Below are 18857 nucleotides of genomic sequence, written 5' to 3'. Positions count from 1 at the left end.
GATCTCCTTGGGCCTCGCCTGCGTACACCACACCGTCCCTCGTTTACACTCCGGGTCCAGACCTTGGAAGGCAACCCCTTCTTTGCACACCGCTCGAAATACTGGATGCACCGAGGGGGTCTCCACAGCTATAGCACACCCTTGGCCGCCCACAGTCCCGCCTGAAATGCCCCTCTTTCCCACAGTTAAAGCACACGCTGCCTTCCGCCCCTCCTCTCCCAGGACGGCTCCCGATCCAGATACCCACTGCACTGGTCGCCACTGGGAGTGGGTATTCCCCTGTCCTTCCCCTCCAGAGGGGGGTCCCTACACTCCTGGGGGTTTTCAGTCCTCCACCCAGCAACCACTCCCTGTATCGCTGAGGATCGCTCCGTTGGCCCGAGCCCCTTCACCGACCCAACGCTCTCTCTTCATCCCGCACCATGGAACGATGGAGGGGGGCTTTTCCTATAAGCCTGGCGGATAATCCACGCCACCTTGTCCTCCTCCAGAGAGCCACTGAATATCTGACTCATCCTCACGCTAGCCATGTCAGTCGCCTTCACTACCCCCCGGCGCCGCACCCCCGAGAGCATCTCCTCCATTCGAAATAGGTACTCGGAGAGCTTTTCCCCTCTCCATTGTTCCAGGCGAAACTCTGCTAAAAGCAGCCAGGTTTCCCCTGACAACCCAAACGCTCCCTCCAAAACTTCTTTGCATTCCTCCACTGAAGCCCCAGGCTTTTCAGCTTTGAACTCCCGGACTGTTCTGGCTGCCAAACCCCTCAAACTTCCCACCAATCGCTGCCTCTTCTCCTCCTCCGAGCCTGGCCACTCCTCTAGAATCAAAGACGTATGCTCGATCCAGGTCTCATAGTCCACCTGCCCGTCCGGAGTAGGCTTGGCTCCGGAGAACACCCCCAGCTTCAGTCGTGGCCTCTCGACCACTCCCACCAGGGAGTTAAGTGTGGCTGTCAGCTCCGAGGTTTCCCCACTACCTGGGGGGCTGGTCCTAGTCACGCCTCCCTCCTCCGACCTCCCTTTACTACTGCCGGGCACCTCTCTGGGGTCCACCTCCAGCTCTAGCTCTTCCTCCGGTGTCTCCTCATCCTCATCCTCGGAAAGAGTGTGGAGCCCCCACGGCCCCGCCTCCCCCGGAACACTGACCGTCACTGGCATTTCCAACGTCATGACGTCAGCACTTGTACGAACCAACACCCAGCTAGACTCCACCTCTTTACCACACCGTCTAGCTACCAATTCTACCTGCCCAATACCTTTTACCAAACTTAACCCCCGCACTAACGCGTCCCCCGAAACTCGAAAATCCACTCCGCTCACTACACAGGCATACTGCATCGTTACATCTTCCAATTCGCACCAGTTAACAAACTTGACATTGAACCTGCTCTGTATTCACTGCAGTACAATCACATGTTTAATGTTACTGTTATTTTTTTTTCTCGGCTAAAACTGGTAAAACATGAGGATGAGACATGGACTAAGAATTGATTTCTGAAATACAACAAATTTTTGGACTATTCCAGTGATGTTCATTATTGTCCTGCAGGTCTAATTATTTAATGTTATTGTGTGGTGACTTTGGGATGATACCAGCCGTATATATTACAATTGGGACAATGTATACACTGTTAATGTATCACAGACTTTTATTTTCCTTTTTCACGTCGGCATATTTCAGGTATTTTTCACTTACTGATTGCTGCGTGTGGTGTGTGTCGGAATGCCTATATCGATTCAGCAAATCTAATTTGCATGTTTACCCTGTGATATTATATCTGGACGCCGATCAGGTATCACTCTATCTCTAATAATTGGATCCGTCGTAATATAATTGTCAGACTCTGACTCAAAAACGGAATCAGGCCTGTATTTATAATAACCTATAGTATGCTTAATGATTGTATCTGAAGGCAAGACTTTGGTGAATGATGCCGCCTGTGGAAGCAATCAAATGGCATATTCTGCTTTAGAGCCCGAGAGAGGCACAACATTCCTTCCTGAATTTGTTACTCTTTTAATGTGCATTTCTGTTATTTGTGTGTCAACCACCTGGTTTTGTATTTACACAAGGAACCACTCAGTTTCTGGGAAGACATCTCCAATGTTTAGCCTGGCCTCGGCCGCTTCACGTTGACACCTCATCTGCTCAGATGGCGGGGATCCTATCCACGGACGGTTATGCTCATCCATTGGTTAACTCTATTTTCCATTGAAGAGTTTCCCAAACTGTTTTAGCCCTAGTGCTGCGAGTCAAGGCGAACTGTCAAGCACCCTCGTTGCTAATTTATGCATCCCCAACGTCTGTTAGGTTGGTAAGGTCGGAGGAGACTGCTGAGTGTCAGACACGTTGTGACGACGAATGCTCAAGGCATGCAGTGCTATGTTTCTTCTTGTTCCAGTGCCACATCCTTGTTTGGAAGTACCTGCTCCACTAACGGTCGGTCAGGTCTGCTGCCTCAAGTTAGAGGCAGCTTACTGCCCCACCATGAATGTTATTTGCTCCTAAAGCCATGTTAGGACACATAACTGCCCCCAGAGGAAATAACTTCCATTGTGATAATTTCTTCATCGTTCTGGGTTAAGCTTTCATTTCAGTTCAGAATAGGACATGCTCGCAGTGTGTTGAATCCTATTTTCGTTGATGCAAATACATCCTTAGAACAGTTACTGTGAGTAGGACAGAGGGAATGGAACTCCTTCAACACTGAGTGTGTGCAGCTCCCTCAACATCTTGCTCTCTACTCTCTTCATAGTGCGCTCCCTTTATCTGTCACTCCTTTTCTCCCTGCCCTTCACTCTCATTCCTCAGCACACCTTCCTCTCTGGTTCTTTCATCCGTCTTCTCTCACTCTCCCTTTCCTCCTCTCCCCTCCTACCCTAATACACCCTCTCCCCTTCCTCACCTTCCTCTCTTACTCCACTTACCCAAACTTTCTCTCATTCTCACTTCTCTTCTCCTCTTTCTGTCTACAAACCACACCCCCATCCCGCCTTTACAGACCAACACTGAACCTCGGCCTGTGTTCAGTCCAGGATAGCAACACACTCCTTTCAATGTACGTTGGTGTCATCAACAAGATAAGTATTCTTGGTGACATCGGAACTTATTGGCATTTGGAGTTGGATGAAGCACAGGAGGGAGAGAAAGAGACAGAAAGATAGAGGAAGGAAAGAAGGTGAAGTGGGAGAGGGGAGAGAGAGAGAAGAGAGAAAACAGGCTGAGTGGTGGTAGTGAAAGAGAGGGAGAGAGAAACAAGAGGTTGTAGGAGTGCTAGCGATACAGACTGAGGAGAGATGGGAGGGAAGTGGCTGAGGCAAGAAACAGAGGCGAGAGAGATGAGGGTGACAACCAGTGAGGGGAGAGAATGGCGTGAAATGAGATGGACGTGGGTGAGAAATAAACCGGGAGCGAGTGAGGGGGCAGAAAGAGGCGTGGCAGAGAATGGCAGAGGAGAGAGATTGGAGAGAATAGGGGAGAGAAGAGAGATGGTAATAAAACTGGGATATAAACCAGGGATTGATACGCGGGAGATAAACGAGGGAAAGAGACGGGCTCTTTGATATCTTTGTTGATCAGTGAAAAAGAAATGGACAGGGATCGAAAAGGGCTGCTCATTTTAAATGGAGAAGTACGGAAATATCTGGAATTCTAAATCTGCCATGTAAATTTCTTTAGGATTAGTGAAGTGTTCATCTATCCATCTAACTGAGTGTATATATTTTTTTAAGATTCACTGCCCAAGGGCATGAAGGTGGGTGGCTGGGTACATTTGAATTGGAGATAGAGGAGGATGTGCACAGAAGCATATCCTCTCTATCTCGGGTTTTCAGTATTCGGGACCCCCTCCCCCCATTATCCTAAACTCCAGCGAGAACAGGGACACAGACATCAAATACCATGAGCTGCGGTCTTATTAGGCAGCTTCAGGTGCAGCACCTTGTTAAAGACCATATGAAAATCCAAACAAACAACATCCACCGCCTTTCTTATTTCACCAAGGAATTCCAGCAGATTCGGCTGGGAAGATTTCTCCTGAGGAAAACCATGCCGACTTTGGTCGTACTTCATCATGCGCTTGAAGTACCCTGAAACCTCATTGTCAGTGGACTCCAACATCTTCCCAGCTACCGAGGTCAGACTAACTGTCCTATCATTTCTCTTCTTCTGCCCTCCTCTCTTTTTTAAAGAGTGGAGTGACATTTGCAACCTTCTAGTCCACCATAATCATTCACAAATCTAGTGATCATTGAAAGATCATTACTCAGTTTTTAAGAGAAACATGAGGGGGAACTTCATCATTCAGATCCGGAGGAAATGTGGAATGGGCTGCCAGAGCAAGTGACAGGGTCGATTTCAACATTTCAGATAAGTTTGGATGGGACATGGATGGGAGAGGTGGGGGGTAGAGGTTGTTGGAACTCGGCAGATTGATGGGTTGACACAGAACAGATTAGCTGAATGGCATTTTTCTGTGCTGTAGTGTTCTACGACTCTACTGTCTGCCCAAAATCTTCAGCTCCCTCTGTCTGCACACTGGGGTGTACACTATCTGGCCTGGAGTCTTATCCACCTTCAGACCTTTCAGTTTTCAAACCACAATCTCTCCTTAGTAATAGCATCTACAGTATATTCAATTCTGTCCCCAGTACTCTTGAAATATTGGCATTTTTGGGGAAAAAAGATGATGTCAGGATGAAGTGCAGGGGGAAGAAGTACAAAGTGGGAGGTCAAGGGTGAAACTGGGAAAGGGGGAGGGATGAAGTAAAATATCTCCTCAGGATTTATTTTCTTTAACGAAACCAGGATTCAGCACTCCATGCCGGCATGTGTAAAACTAATTAGAAGTACACACCATTGAACTTAAACAAAAGCTCAATCCAGAAAACTGAAGAAATGGTCACAAAAGAAAAACAAGTTTACCACTCATGTCCCTCCATAGAGACATACTGCAATTTGAGCAGAAAAGTTCCCAGCAAACCAAGAAATGATTGTGCTTTGTGATGCCTGTACCTCAAGTTTTATCAGTTGGAGCTCAAAGACAATAATTACTATAGGGTTGACATACTCTTTATAGACTATACATAAAGTCTTGGCATTCACGTTGTCCGTGGCAACGAATTCCACAGATTCACCAGCCTCTGGCTAATTTCAAAACGACGCCCCTCTGTTCCGAAACTGTGTCCACTGTTCTGAGACTCTCCCACAATAGGATACCTCAGTCTATCGAGGCCTTTCAACATGCGATAGGTTTCAATTATATCACCCTTCATTCTCTTGAATTCCAGTGAATACAGGCCCAGAGTCATCAAATGGTCTTCATATGATATGACAAGACATTCGATCCTTTAAATTCACTCCAGTGTGAGGCCATCCTTTCTAAGATAGGGGGCCGAAAACTGCTTACAGTATTCTAAGTGAGGTGCTAGTATGTTATAAAGCGCTGTTGTATGATGTTGTCTTTAGAATAGTTCTTCCTGTTTGGAATGTAGCTATTCTGTGTCTTCAGAATTGCTTCCTGTAATTACAGCCATTGATGCTTTGTCGTCATTCCTGTGTTTTTTTCCCTATCAAATATGGCCGATTCCTCTCTCATGCCTCTGTAATTGTCCTTCTTCCAGTTCTACTGATACATCTCACTTTAGCTTCTCTTTCTCAAATTTCAGGGTGAATTCAATTATATTTAGATTGCTTGCCACTCAGGGTTCTTTTACCTTAAGTGCTCTAATTCTGTTCATTGCCCAACACCAAATCCAGAGCAGCTGATCCCCAGCTGCGCACAACCAGGAGATCCTCTAATAAGTTATCATCTGGACATTGTAGGGATTCTCACTCTTGGGATCCAGCACCAACCTCATTTTCCCAATATATCTGAATGGCTATCTTGCATAACTATTTCTGCATTGCCCTTTAGGCCAGCATTTTCTATCTCCCCTGGCAATTTGTGGACAATATACCTATTAAGGTTTTGGGTCTCTAGATAACTCCCATCAGAGTCTTTTCACCATTGCTGTTCATTATTTCTTCCCACAATACCTTCCAACACTATGTCACATTTCTGATGATTTGATTTTATTTTACCAACAGAGCCACAGCACCCTCTCTGCCTACCTGCATGTCCTTTTCAGAAACGTACCAGTTTATGGGACACAAGAGATACAGCAGTCTAGAGCAATAATAGAATTTGCGGGAGGAGCTCAGCAGGTCAGGCAGCATCTATCGATGGGAATCAATGTTTTAGGCCAAGACCCTTCATCGGGACTCTTGACACCCAGTTATCTGGAATATCAACAGGCAAAGAATATAGAAAATAATGTCAAACAGAAAAATAAAAAAACTTATGACAGAATTTACATCACGGCTTAATAATGTTGGCCAAGCAGATCTCCATGGTATAGCAAATATAACAAAGGCAATAAACACTTCTGCTATATCGATATTAATGTATTCTTTCGGCAAAATATCTTGGTCCCATTCCGATCTGGACACTTTACAATGAAAGACAAGAACTGAAATAAAAAATTTAGAAAACACTATTTACAGTCAAATCCACATTGATGAACACTACCGAAGACTGATGGAAGAACAGGTGTAACAGACGTAAAAAAAATAACACCATTGTAACATAGAAAACCTACAGCACAATACAGGCCACAAAGTTGTGCCGAACATGTCCCTACCTTAAAAATTACTTGGGTTACCCATAGCCCTCTAGTCTTCTGATAAAATTTCTGAAGTATCTATTTTCATCAAAAATAAACGTGATTCAGAACTCTATGTGAGTATATATGCAGGTCTGATAAGAAACAAAGACCAGAAAACATAATTGAGAAGCCAACTCAGCAAAATGCATTATCACTATGGAAGAAAATGCTAACCAGTGGAATGAATATGACTCTCCATGTGAGACATTCCAATGATCTGAACAGACAAGCTGGCGACATGGAGGAATCGAGAGCCTGACTCAGAGTTCGAGACCACTGCAGGTTCCTTGCAGAAATACAGGATGAGGTGGTTAACAAAAAAATATCAAAAATACAAACAAACAAGGTGATAAATGCAGAAACTACCAAGAGAAACCAGACACAATCCAACAAATTCTGGGATCCTGCAGCAGTTGAACTCAATCTGATTACTTCACAGGTACAATCGAATGACAAATAGCATTCATCAAAATCTTACTCTAAAATATTAACTCATGAATGGCTACTATGACTTCATAAAGGCAGCATAAATTCAAGCCTGATCCAGCTTTAGAGACAAGATCTTACAAATTATATGATAACCAATACATTACTACTAATAGGACAATTCATAACCATCTGGATAAAATATTACAGGATAAACAAGCAGGAACATCTCCCTCAACAGCCATTCCAAACAGAACAAGCATTGTTTGTTTGTCATCAGTCAAAGAAATTATTTTCTCTATCAATCAGCTTCAAAATTTTGATACCATGTCATTCGATGCCACACCCCGCTGCCGAATACCTTCTCCAGATCATATATTTTTACCCTGACCATTGTCCAGAGCCCCAAACACTGTCCTGTGCAGACCTGCATCTGGTTTCTGATCATGTTATGTTGATCATCCAAATGACGGTTTCCCATTTGGCTTTCAGTCTTTGGAGGACAGTGGTGTTTTCCAACAACCCTTTAGAAGCAGAGAAAATTACCCATAAAGTGAAAATAAGTCATGAATAAGGAGGTTAACTATCAATGTCATTTTCCTCAGCCCAGAGATTAGAGGGGAGAAGAACATGTCAGACTGAACAGCACTCAGCTCAATTTCTTCAGTCTGCAGAAAATTTAAGGGAAACCTCTTCACCCACAGAGTGGTGACTCTTTGGAATCCATCACCACAGGGAGAGCAGGAGGGGAACAACAGGGGAAGATATAAAAGGACCGTCATGGAACAGAATCACTGGCAGGGTACAGCCGGCCTGAGTTGACTTTCTCCTGTACACTGGGTGTGTTATAAATTCACAAAGTACTGGAGACAGAATTTAAAATAGAACTTGATTTATTTGTCCCAGATCCAAGATACTAAACTCCAGTCCCATTAAAGGTGAATGTGCAGCAGAAGAAAACCCGCTCATGTCCAGTGACGAGGGTGCAGAACTGGGTGTGGTGAGCAGCAGCAATAATTACAGAGTTCAGCATCAACAGTCACTCTCAAAATTGCATTCAGCTGGACAAATATACATCCTGCAGCTTATTGAAACTTTCTTCCAAGAGTGAACCCGGTAGTGAGTCACAAGGTTAGATTACAGAGTGAATCCCTTTCCACATTCACAGTTGGTGAACAGCCAACCCAGTGTGAACTCAATGATGCACATTTGGTCGAGATGGCTAAGAGAAACTCTTCCCAATGTCTGAGCAGGTGATCGGCCTCAACCTGGTGTAAACTCGCTGGTGTCTCTGCAGGTGGGATGACCACATTAATACTTTCCCACATTCACAGCAGGTGAACTCCCTTCTGTGAACTGACTCGTGTGCCAGTAGATGGGATAACCGAGTGAATCCCTTCCTAGTCTGAGCAGGTGAACAGCTTCTTCCCTGTGTGAACTCGCTGATGACTCTGTAGGGTGGATGACCGAGTGAATCCTTTCCCACAGTCTGAGCAGGTGAACGGTCTCTCCCCAGTGTGAACTTGCTGGTGTCTCTGTAGATGAGATGACTGCTTGAATCCTGTCCCACATTCACAGCAGGTGAATGGCCTTTCCCCAGTGTGAACTGACTGGTGTGCCAATAGGGTGGATGACTGAGTGAATCGCTTCCCACATTCTGAGCAGGTGAATGGCTTCTCCCCAGTGTGAACTCGCTGATGACTCTGCAGGTGGGATGACTGAGTGAATCTCTTCCCACAGACTGAGCAGATGAACGGCCTATCACCAGTGTGAACTCGCTGGTGACTCTGTAGGTTGGATGATCGAGTGAATCCCTTCCCACAGTCTGAGCAGGTGAATGGCTTCTCCCCCGTGTGAACTCGTTGGTGTCTCTGTAGGTTGGATGACTGAGTGAATGTCTTCCCACAGACTGAGCAGGTGAAATCCCTCACTGCAGTGTGAACTGACTGGTGAATCAGTAGGTGAGATGATTTAGTGAATCCCTTCCCACAGTCTGAGCAGGTGAATGGCCTCTCCCCAGTGTGAACTCTCTGATGTACCTTCAGTTCAGATGAGCAAGTGAATCCCTTCCCACCATCTGAACAAGAGAACGTCCACTCCCCGGTGTGAACTCCCTGGTGAGACATTAGGTCAGATGACCAAGTGAATCCATTCCCACTGTCTGAGCAGGTGAACGGCCTCTCCCCTGTGTAAAATGACAGGCATGCCAGTCAGTCCGATGACGGAGTGAATCCCTCCCCACAGTCTGAACAGGAAGGATAGTCGATTCAATCCTTTGCTCCACTTCTTAAATATCTAGACAGAGAAAGCAAAACTGGTGTGATGAGGTCAAGATTCCCGTAGATAAATTCCTTGTCATTTTTAAGCTGTAAAAAGATTTACAAAATCCATCAATGGGTGAAGGACATTTCAAATGAGATCATTTGAGTTGTCAAAGTATGATCTGGCTTCACACTGTTACAGTGAGGTTCAACCCAAGTTGGAGAGAGAAATTATCTTGTAACTGGGCACAGTGCTGGTATCTGGAATGACCATAACATTCTCTGATGCTCTTCCTCTCCCTATAAGAATGGGGCATTTCTGCCATCTCCAATCCGTGACCTGGCTCAGTTTGACTCTCTCAATTGGTATTCTTCCCCATTCCTACTGAGCTGCATGGGTGCCTGGTCCCACAGTAACTGAAACACTCTTGCACAAATAGCCTTTGTTGATGTGCAGCTGGGATTTTCTTTTATGTACTGTTAATTTAAAGTGCCACAGTCTTAATGCATGTAAATATCTCCTACTCAGATGTATGGTTGGTCTGCAGAGCTGTTAAAAGAAATTTGAGTGAATGTTGGTATTATTTAAGTTTCTTATCATAGTCATGGAAAAGGACAACACAGAAACAGACCCTTTGGCCTATCTAGTTTGTGTTGAACTATTTAAACTGACTGCTCCCATACCCCTACCATCCAAGTACCTATACGAACCACTAACCTGTTGAAATTGAGCTCGTATGCACCACTTGTGCTGGCTGCTCATTCCACATCCGGATGGCCACATGTGTGAAGAAGTTTCCCCTCATGTTCTCCTTAATGTTTCCCCTTTCACCCTTAGCCCATGGCCTCTGGTTGTAGTCAAACCCCATTTCAGTGGTAAAAGCCAGCTTGCATTTACCCCAATTAAAATTCTCATCATTGTGGTATACCTCCATCAAATCTCCCCTCAATCTTCTACATTCCAAAGAATAAAGCCCAGACCTGTTCAATCTCTCCTTATAACCCAAGTCCTCCAGACCTGGCACCATCCTTGCGAATTTTCTCTGAACTCTTTCAAACTCTTTTACATCTTTCCTGTAGGTTGGTGACCAAAACTACACACAATACTCCAAATTAGGCCTCACCATTGTCTTGTACAAAGTCAACATAACATCCATCTCCTGTACTCAGTACTTTGGTTTATGAAGGCCAATGTGCCAAAATTTTTCTTTCCATCCCTATCGAACTGTGACACCACTTTCAGTGAAATATAGACCTGTATTATCAGGTCCCTTTCTTCTACAACACTCCTCCATGCTCGACCAGTCACTGTGTAAGACCCACCCTGGTAGGTCCTACCAAAGTGCAACACCTCACACTTATCTGCGTTAAATTCTATTTTCCATTTCTCAAGTTATTTTTCCAGCTGGTCCAGATCGCACTGCAAGCCATGACAGTCTTCCTCGCTGTCCACTACACTCCCAGTCTTGGTGTTATCCAGAAATTTGCTGATCAGGCTAACCATGTTAACATCCAGATTACTGATATAGATGACAAACAACAAAAGATCCAGCAATGATCCCTGTGGCACATCACTAGTCATGGGCCTCCAGTCAGAGAGGCAATTATCTGCTACCACACTCTGGCTTCTCCCAAAACCAGTGTGTTATCCAATTTACTGTCTTTTACTGTTTAATCGTGATTGCTGAGTGATTGACCCTTCTTGACCAACCTCCCATATGAGACCTTGATAAGTGCCTTGATGAAGTCCATGTAGACAACATCCACCGCGTTGTCTTCATCCACTTTCCTGATAACTTCCTCGAGAAACTCTATAAGATTGGTTAGACATGACCTACCATGCACAAAGCCATGCTGTCTAACTTTAATCAGGCCACCTCTATCCAAATACTTATATATCCGGTTCTTGCACATATATTCCAATAACTTTCTCCCTACTGATGTCAAGCTCACCAACGTACAATTTCTTAGTTTATTTTTAGAGCCTTTCTTGAACAGCAGAATAACATTGGCTGTCCTCCAATCCTCCAGTACCTCACCTGTCACTAAGGATGATTAAAATATTTTTGCTTGGGTCCCAACAACTTCTGAACTTGTCTTCCGCAGGGTCCCAGGGAAAAATTTGCCAGGCCCTGGGGAATTATCCATGCTAAATTGCTTTGAGACAGCAAACACCCCCACCTCTGTAATTAGTACAGGGTCCATGAAGTTGATGCTGATTTGCCTCACTCCTATAGACTCTGTGTCCATCTCCTGTGTAAATACGGATGCAAAAAAAAACATCTCCCCCATCTATTTTGTCTCCACATATGGATTACCATTCTGATCTTCCAGAGGATTAATTTTGTCCCTTGCAATCTTTTTGCTGTTAACATACCTGCAGAATCCCTGAGGATTGTCCTTCACCTTGTCTGCTGGGGCAACCTCATGCCTTCTTTTATTTCTTTCATAAGTGTTAACTTCAATTTCCTGTACTTCATAAGTACCCCATTTGTTCCTACTTGCCTGTACCTGGTATGCATCGCCTTTTTATTGATCTGGGAGATGAAAGCCAAAGGGATGATCGAGCTGTAACGTGGGAGGTGGGGGGGGGGGTCTTTAAATTAAAGTTGCAGGGGGAATGGGAGCATGAATAACAGAACAGATAGTGCAGAGGTTGTGGAGACAGATGTTGTTCAGACGTCAGACAGAGTCAGCAATGAAAAAGTTGAGCATGGCACAGTGAATATGCTGAGCACTGTATATTTCAATACAAGGAGCAGTGTAGGAAAGGTGGATGTGTTCATGGCATGGAACAACACCTGGAATTATGACAATAGGATCTGGCAACTGATCCTAAGCCTTCAAAGCAAAATTTTGAAAGTACAAAGCGGGTATGTGCTTGTCAGAATTAAAGGTAAAGATAGAAACTGTAGGGAACCTTGGTTTTCAAGGGCTATTGAGACGCTGGTGAAGCACAAAATGGAGTTGCATAACAGGGATGGGCAGGCAGTTTCTTATGGAGTATAAGAAATGCAAGAGAAGTCATAAGAAATAAATCAGGGTGGCTAAAAGAAGGAAGGGGCTGCTGTTGCAGAAAAGATGAAGGATAATCCTCAGGGATTCTAGAGACAGATTAAGAGCAAAAGGATTGCAAACCACAAAGTTGGTCCTCTGGAAGACCGGAATGGCAATCCACATGTGGAACCAAAGCAGATGGGGGAGATCTTCAATATTTTTTCATCTCTATTTATTCAGGAGATGGACAAAGGGTCTATGGGTGTATGGAGAAGCAGCATTAAAATTGTCGACCCTGTACAGATTAAAGAAGAGAAGTTATTTCACTGTTCAACATAGAACATAGAAATCTACAGCATACTTCAGGCCATTCAACCTAAAATGTTTTGTTAACTATGTAACTTACTCTAGAAACGGCCTAGAATTTCCCTACCGCATAGACCTCTATTTTTCTATGCTCCATGTACCTATCTAAGAGGCTGTTAAAAGACCCTATTGTATCTGCCTCGACCACCGCACTAGCAGTGCATTCCACGCACACACAACTCTGTGTAAAAAACTTATCCCTGACATTCCCTCAGAACCTATTTCCAAGCACCTTAAAACATTGCCCCCTCGTGTTAGCCATTTCAACCCTGGGGAAAAAAACCTCTGGCTCTCCACATGATCAATGACTTTCATTGTCTTATACACCTAAAAAAAGGCTCCAAACATAAACAAGGAAATTATATATTGTTTTGCGGTTTTGTTAGGAGTGTATAAAATTAGGAGGGTGTAGATAGGGTAAATGCAAGCAGTTTTTTCCACTGAGGTTGGGTGGGATGACAACCAGAGGTCATGGGTACGTTGGGAAGGTGAAAATTTAACAGGAACATTTAGAAAAGCTCTTTACTGAAATGGTAGTGAGAGTGTGGAATGAGATGTCAGCACAAGTGGTGAATATGAGCTTGGTTTCTCCATTTAAAAGAAGTTTGGACAGGAGCTTGGGTGCTAGGGGTCTGGAGGGTGATGGTTCCGGTGCAGGTAGTTTCATTAGATAGCTGGAATACTTTTTCGGCATTGACTAGATGGGCAAAATACCCTGTTTCCGTATGGAACTTCCCCATGTTTCTATGATGAGAAGCTGGACAAACTTGTTTGGAAGGGAAAACTGGTAGGCATGACAATGGAGCAGCAATGGCTGGAATTTCTGGGAGTAATTTGGGAGCTGAGTGATCGATTCATCCCAATGGAAGCATTGGAAAGGCAGAAGGTCACAACCGTGGCTGATATGAGAAGCCAAAGCCAACATAAAAGCTAAAGAGGGCAAACAAAAGAGCAAAAACTACTGGGAAGCTTTTAGAAACCAACAGAAGATGACCAAAAAGTCTGATGAGCTGAGAGTATGGAATTATGATATTGTAGTCATTAATGAGTATTGGCGGTAGCCAGAAGTCTGAGGCATTTAGAGGAACAAAATATCTGGGGCCTCAATATCTCTTGAAAATCAAGGTTCCCTGAAACAGTTACCTTTCAACTTTTATTTTGGCAGTTACATACAAACTAGACACCCTCAAAATTTCACATCTGAAGGCCTCCCACTTACAAGTACTCTTTTGCCAGAAAACGGCCTGTCCAAATCACACTTGTCAGATCCTTTCTGATACCATCAAAATTAACCTTTCTCCAATTTAGAATCTCAACCCATGGTCCAGACCTCTCTTTTCCCATATTTACTTTGAATCTCATGGCATTATGATCACTAACTTCTGTAACCAGCTTTCTGACACTTTCTGACAGCTTATTGCACACTTCTACGTTGGGAATTCTACGTACTGATTAAGGGCACATTTGACAAACTCTACCCTATCTGGTCCTTTTACTGTATGGGAGTCCCAGTCAATATATGGATAGCTAAAATAACTTACTGAATCAACTTTTGTTTCTTGGCATGGTCTGCAAACTCTCTACAAATTTGTTCCTCCTAATCCCACAGACTGTTGGGTGCAACCAGGTCCCAATAGTGGCTACAATATCATCATTCCCTGTCCTGAGCTCATCTGGTTTTCCTACAATGCTTCTTGCATTGTGGTATACACAGCTCAGCACATTCATCACGTCATGCGCAACCATTTCATTGCTGACTCTATCTGAGGTCTGAACAACATCTGACTGTTGTCAAGATAACAAACTCTCCCTCAATATCACAAAAACAAAGAAGTTGATTGTGGACTACAGGCAGAATGGAGACAGGCTAACCCCTATTGACATCAATGGATTTGGGATTGAGAAAGAAAACAGCTTTAAGATCCTCGGCATAAACATCACCAAGGATCTCACATGGTCTGTACATACTGGCTGTGCTGTGAAAAGAGCACAGCAGCATCTCTCTCACCTCAGATGGTTGAAGAAGTTTGGGATGGGGCCCAAAATCCTAAGGACTTCCTAAGGGACACAATTGAGAGCATCACTGCCTGCTGTGGGAAATGTACTTCCCATAATCGCAGGAATCTGCAGAGAGTGGTTTGGACAGCCCAGCGAATCTGTAGATGTGAACTTTCCACTATTCAGGACATCTACAAAGACAGGTGTGTAAAAAGGGCCCAAAGGATATTGGGGACCCAATTTACCACAACCACAAACTGTTCCTGCAGCTACCATCCAGGATACGGAACCACAGGAAAAGGACCAACAGTCTCCGGGTTATCATCTTCTACCAGGCCATCAGACTGTTTAATTCAAGCTGACACAATTGCATTTCTATGTCATATGACTGTCCTATGTATAAACTATTATAAAGTACTAAAATGTACACATTTAGATGGAGACATAACATAAAGATTTCTACTCCTCATGTATATGAAGGATGTATGTAATAAAGTCAATTCAATTCAATTTACCCTCTCCACTATCTGTTCTGTCATTCTGGCTCCCATTCCCCCTACAACTTACCTTAACCACATCATCCCCTCCCCCAACACTAGCACTAGCAAGTCTTACCACTAGGATATTAGTCCCCACTTGTTCTGTTCCCCTAACTGACGAATCCCCTATCACCCCTTCCACTTTCCTCTGCCAGGTAATTCCCCCCAACAGTTTCTAAAGCTGTCCACCTGCTGTTGTGCAGGACAGCAACAAGATTACTCTGCGATGGCTATTTAACCTCATTCCCCTTCCTGACACTCACCCATTTTCCTGTGCCTTGCACCTTGGGTATAACTCCCCTCTTTTCATGTCATATTTATTACCCACCCTAACTCCTGGATGATTTGGAATTCATCCATATCCAGCTCGAACTCCTTAAAGTGCAGGGTTACAAGCTGCAGCTGGATGCACATCTTGTAGGTGAGGGCATCAGGGACATTGGAGGTCTCCCCACCTTCCAGCCAATGTCCCCTCTAATTTGTAATGACCAGTGTGCATTTTTTTTTTTACCCAGTGCACAGTGAATTTTATATAGAGGTATTCATTTTAACAGCTAGCAAATCACTGTCGACAAGAACTTTGATCTCCTCTGAGTTCAATTGAGTTCATCTGCACTCTCACACAACCTATATAGCAAGCGTGGGTAATGAAGGATTTTCTCAACAGAGCTTTTGCACATCGCCCATATGTGGTTTGCTTGCTAAATTATGCTTTAAAATGTCAGATTTCCAAAAATCACGCCACTTCTTCCCAGTTGTAAATTCTGCAGCAATTTTTGCATCGCCACAATACACACAGGTAACACTAGTTTCTATATTTCCCCTGAACCCTCCTGAGGAATTGAGGATATATTAAAAAAATCATTTTGAAGCTATGTAACCTCTGGCTAAAATAATAATTGGGACTGAATAGGAATTTTTGAACTGAAGTAAACTCTGCCTTCAACAGTTAGCTAAGATAGGCTTTTTACCAGTTCTCTAAGACTTGCAGAGAGATACACTGAGAGATGATAACATTATACATAGCACCCTCATTAGCTGATAACATTATACATTGTACCTTCGTTTTAGTAAGGGGAGGAGGCCTCACTGACAAGGACAGGAATGAACATCTGTCTGTAATTAAGTCAGGGCCTTGCAAAGGGAATAACTGAAAAGGACAGGACAAGGCATCCATCTGTAATTAAAACCTTGATTTAGTGAACTGTCTTATCTAATTAATTAAGTTTTGCACCAACAGACTTGCTGGACGTGCCAGTTCATATAACATCTTGCAATAGTAATGTATGGGGCTTACTACGTATAAATATATAGCTGTAATCTGACAAAGTCAGTCCACTTGTCAAATGGGGGCAGTGCTTACATGCATTACCTTTGACAACTGGATCCAGCAGGGAAATGTGCAATAAACTGTGGTGACGATAAGAAGCTGGTCTCCCAAAGTTTCATTCAGATTCAACTTTAATATTTGGTGTCACAAACTGGATCCCAATATTGGGAGTGCCAAACAGACTGTGGTGGGATATTACCTCATGAGAACAAGTGGTAAATATGAAGTGGAAAAAGAACTGTGGAAAGAAGTGGAAATTGTTGAAAGGGGAGTGGAAGGAAAAGGCAGATGTAAAGTGGAACAGTATGTTATTAGCAAGTTGGAGGAATAATGCATGTAAGAAAGGGATAGAGGTATGTACTGCAGAAGGAACGCCAAAGGTTGGGAGACGCTAAAAGTGGAGCGTGATTGGGTGGATTGGCGCTGAAAATGAGAGCAGGAAAACAAAGTAAGCAAATTAAGGCCGGCCTAGATAGGAGAGAAGGGCGGGAACATCAGTCCAGAGTTCAAACTGATAGGGAAACAAGGGATCCCGAACCCATGATCCTCATACTGACCCTGTTTGAGGATAGTGACCATGATGAGGAGTGGGCACCCTCTGTACCCCACCCCCACTTTACCAGAGACCAAGTACACCCAGTGCACCCAAACCCCAATCCTCCCAGTACTCGGATATGGTGGCCGCTCGGGTAAAACAACTACACAGGGAAGAGGAGGTCCCTGTACCCAGAGATTCTGAAAGGGAATACTGAGGATTATTCTGGAACAGGGAGGGCAGAATCCACTAAAACCCCAGAGTTAATGGCTGCACAGAGACAACTGCTCACCCAAATGCTGCTCAGTCCATGAGCAGGAGGAGGGACAGCCCTCAGCGATTCCTGTGTATGCACCCTGGAAGCCTCAAGAAATGATAATGATCATGAATCAGGGCTCAGATAGAAAGGAAAAACCAGCACAGTTTGCTCAATATGTCCGCAGTACTATACAAATTTTTAATGCGACCCCACAAGATTTATTCGGTCTCTGCTGCATGATCCTCTCAGCTGATGGGGGGTGGAAATGGAAGGCAGAATTGAGATACCAAACCTATCAGGAGTTACAGGCGGGAAACCACAATGGGAATGAACAGACATACGGGATGCTGCCTGCCCTGCTGCATTCCACCAGCATTTTGTGTGTGTTGCTTGAATTTCCAGCATCTGCAAATTTTCTCGTGTCTGCTACAATCAATCTGTCTGGGTTCGAAGGCATGGAAGGTACTTATTGAGATACCCAGCCACTGCAGGTGGAATTCCAGGGGGACCAGTGTGTGGTTTCATTTACAGTCACCACCAGTCTTGGGTGTAATCTAGCAGGGAGAGACTTGCCCTGTCTGTTGGAAGTCGAGATCCTACGCACGAACAAGGGATTCACCCTGGGATTAGCGAACAACCGACAGCTTCCCCAGTTTCCGACAACCCAGTGGTGGGCACTTAATCTGGACTCCACTGCGTTTGAACCACTTTTGCCAGACACCGACCCTCATGTGACTCTATGACCCTATGGGGTGCTCAACTGAGGAAAGCCAATATTTCACACCCCTCGATGGACATATGTTCCCAGTCACAGTGATTGAAGAAGTTAAAGGAAGACAGGGCAGAGCATTATTGGCCGAAGTTCCGGATTTCCTTTGGTGACAGACAGGACTGGTGGCTCCCCATACCACCATTAGGGCTTGCCCTGGGTTCAAGCCAAAGAGCCTAGAGTTCCCTGCCTACACCTTGACAAAACCAGTCTCCAGCACTGAAGGAGACTGGTAAGATTGACCTCCCACATCATGAAGACCCTGGAGAGACTTGCTCTAGAACAGCTCCGGCCTATAGTTAGGTCACACTTTGACCCCCTCCAGTTCGCCTATCAACTCCGACTAGGAGTTGAGGATGTCATTGTCTACCTGCTGAACCGTGTCTACGCCCACCTGGACAAGGCGGTGAGCACTATGAGGGTCATGTTTTTTTACTTCTCCAGTGCGTTCAACACCATCTGCCCTGCTCTGCTGGGTAAGAAGCTGACAGTGATGCAGGTGGATGGTTCCCTGGTGTCATGAATTATTGATTACCTGATGGGCTGACCACAGTACGTGCACTTGCAACACTGTGTGTCAGACAGAGTGGTCAGCAGCACTGGGGCTCCACGGGGGCTGGCCTGTTTCCCTTTCTCTTCACTATCTACACCTCGGACGTCAACTTGCCATCTT

This window comes from Hypanus sabinus, chromosome 6 (assembly GCF_030144855.1).
Source record: "Hypanus sabinus isolate sHypSab1 chromosome 6, sHypSab1.hap1, whole genome shotgun sequence".
Classification (NCBI taxonomy): Eukaryota; Metazoa; Chordata; class Chondrichthyes; order Myliobatiformes; family Dasyatidae; genus Hypanus; species Hypanus sabinus.
The sequence above is the reverse complement of the archived record's forward strand: the minus strand, read 5'-3'. Positions refer to the sequence as shown.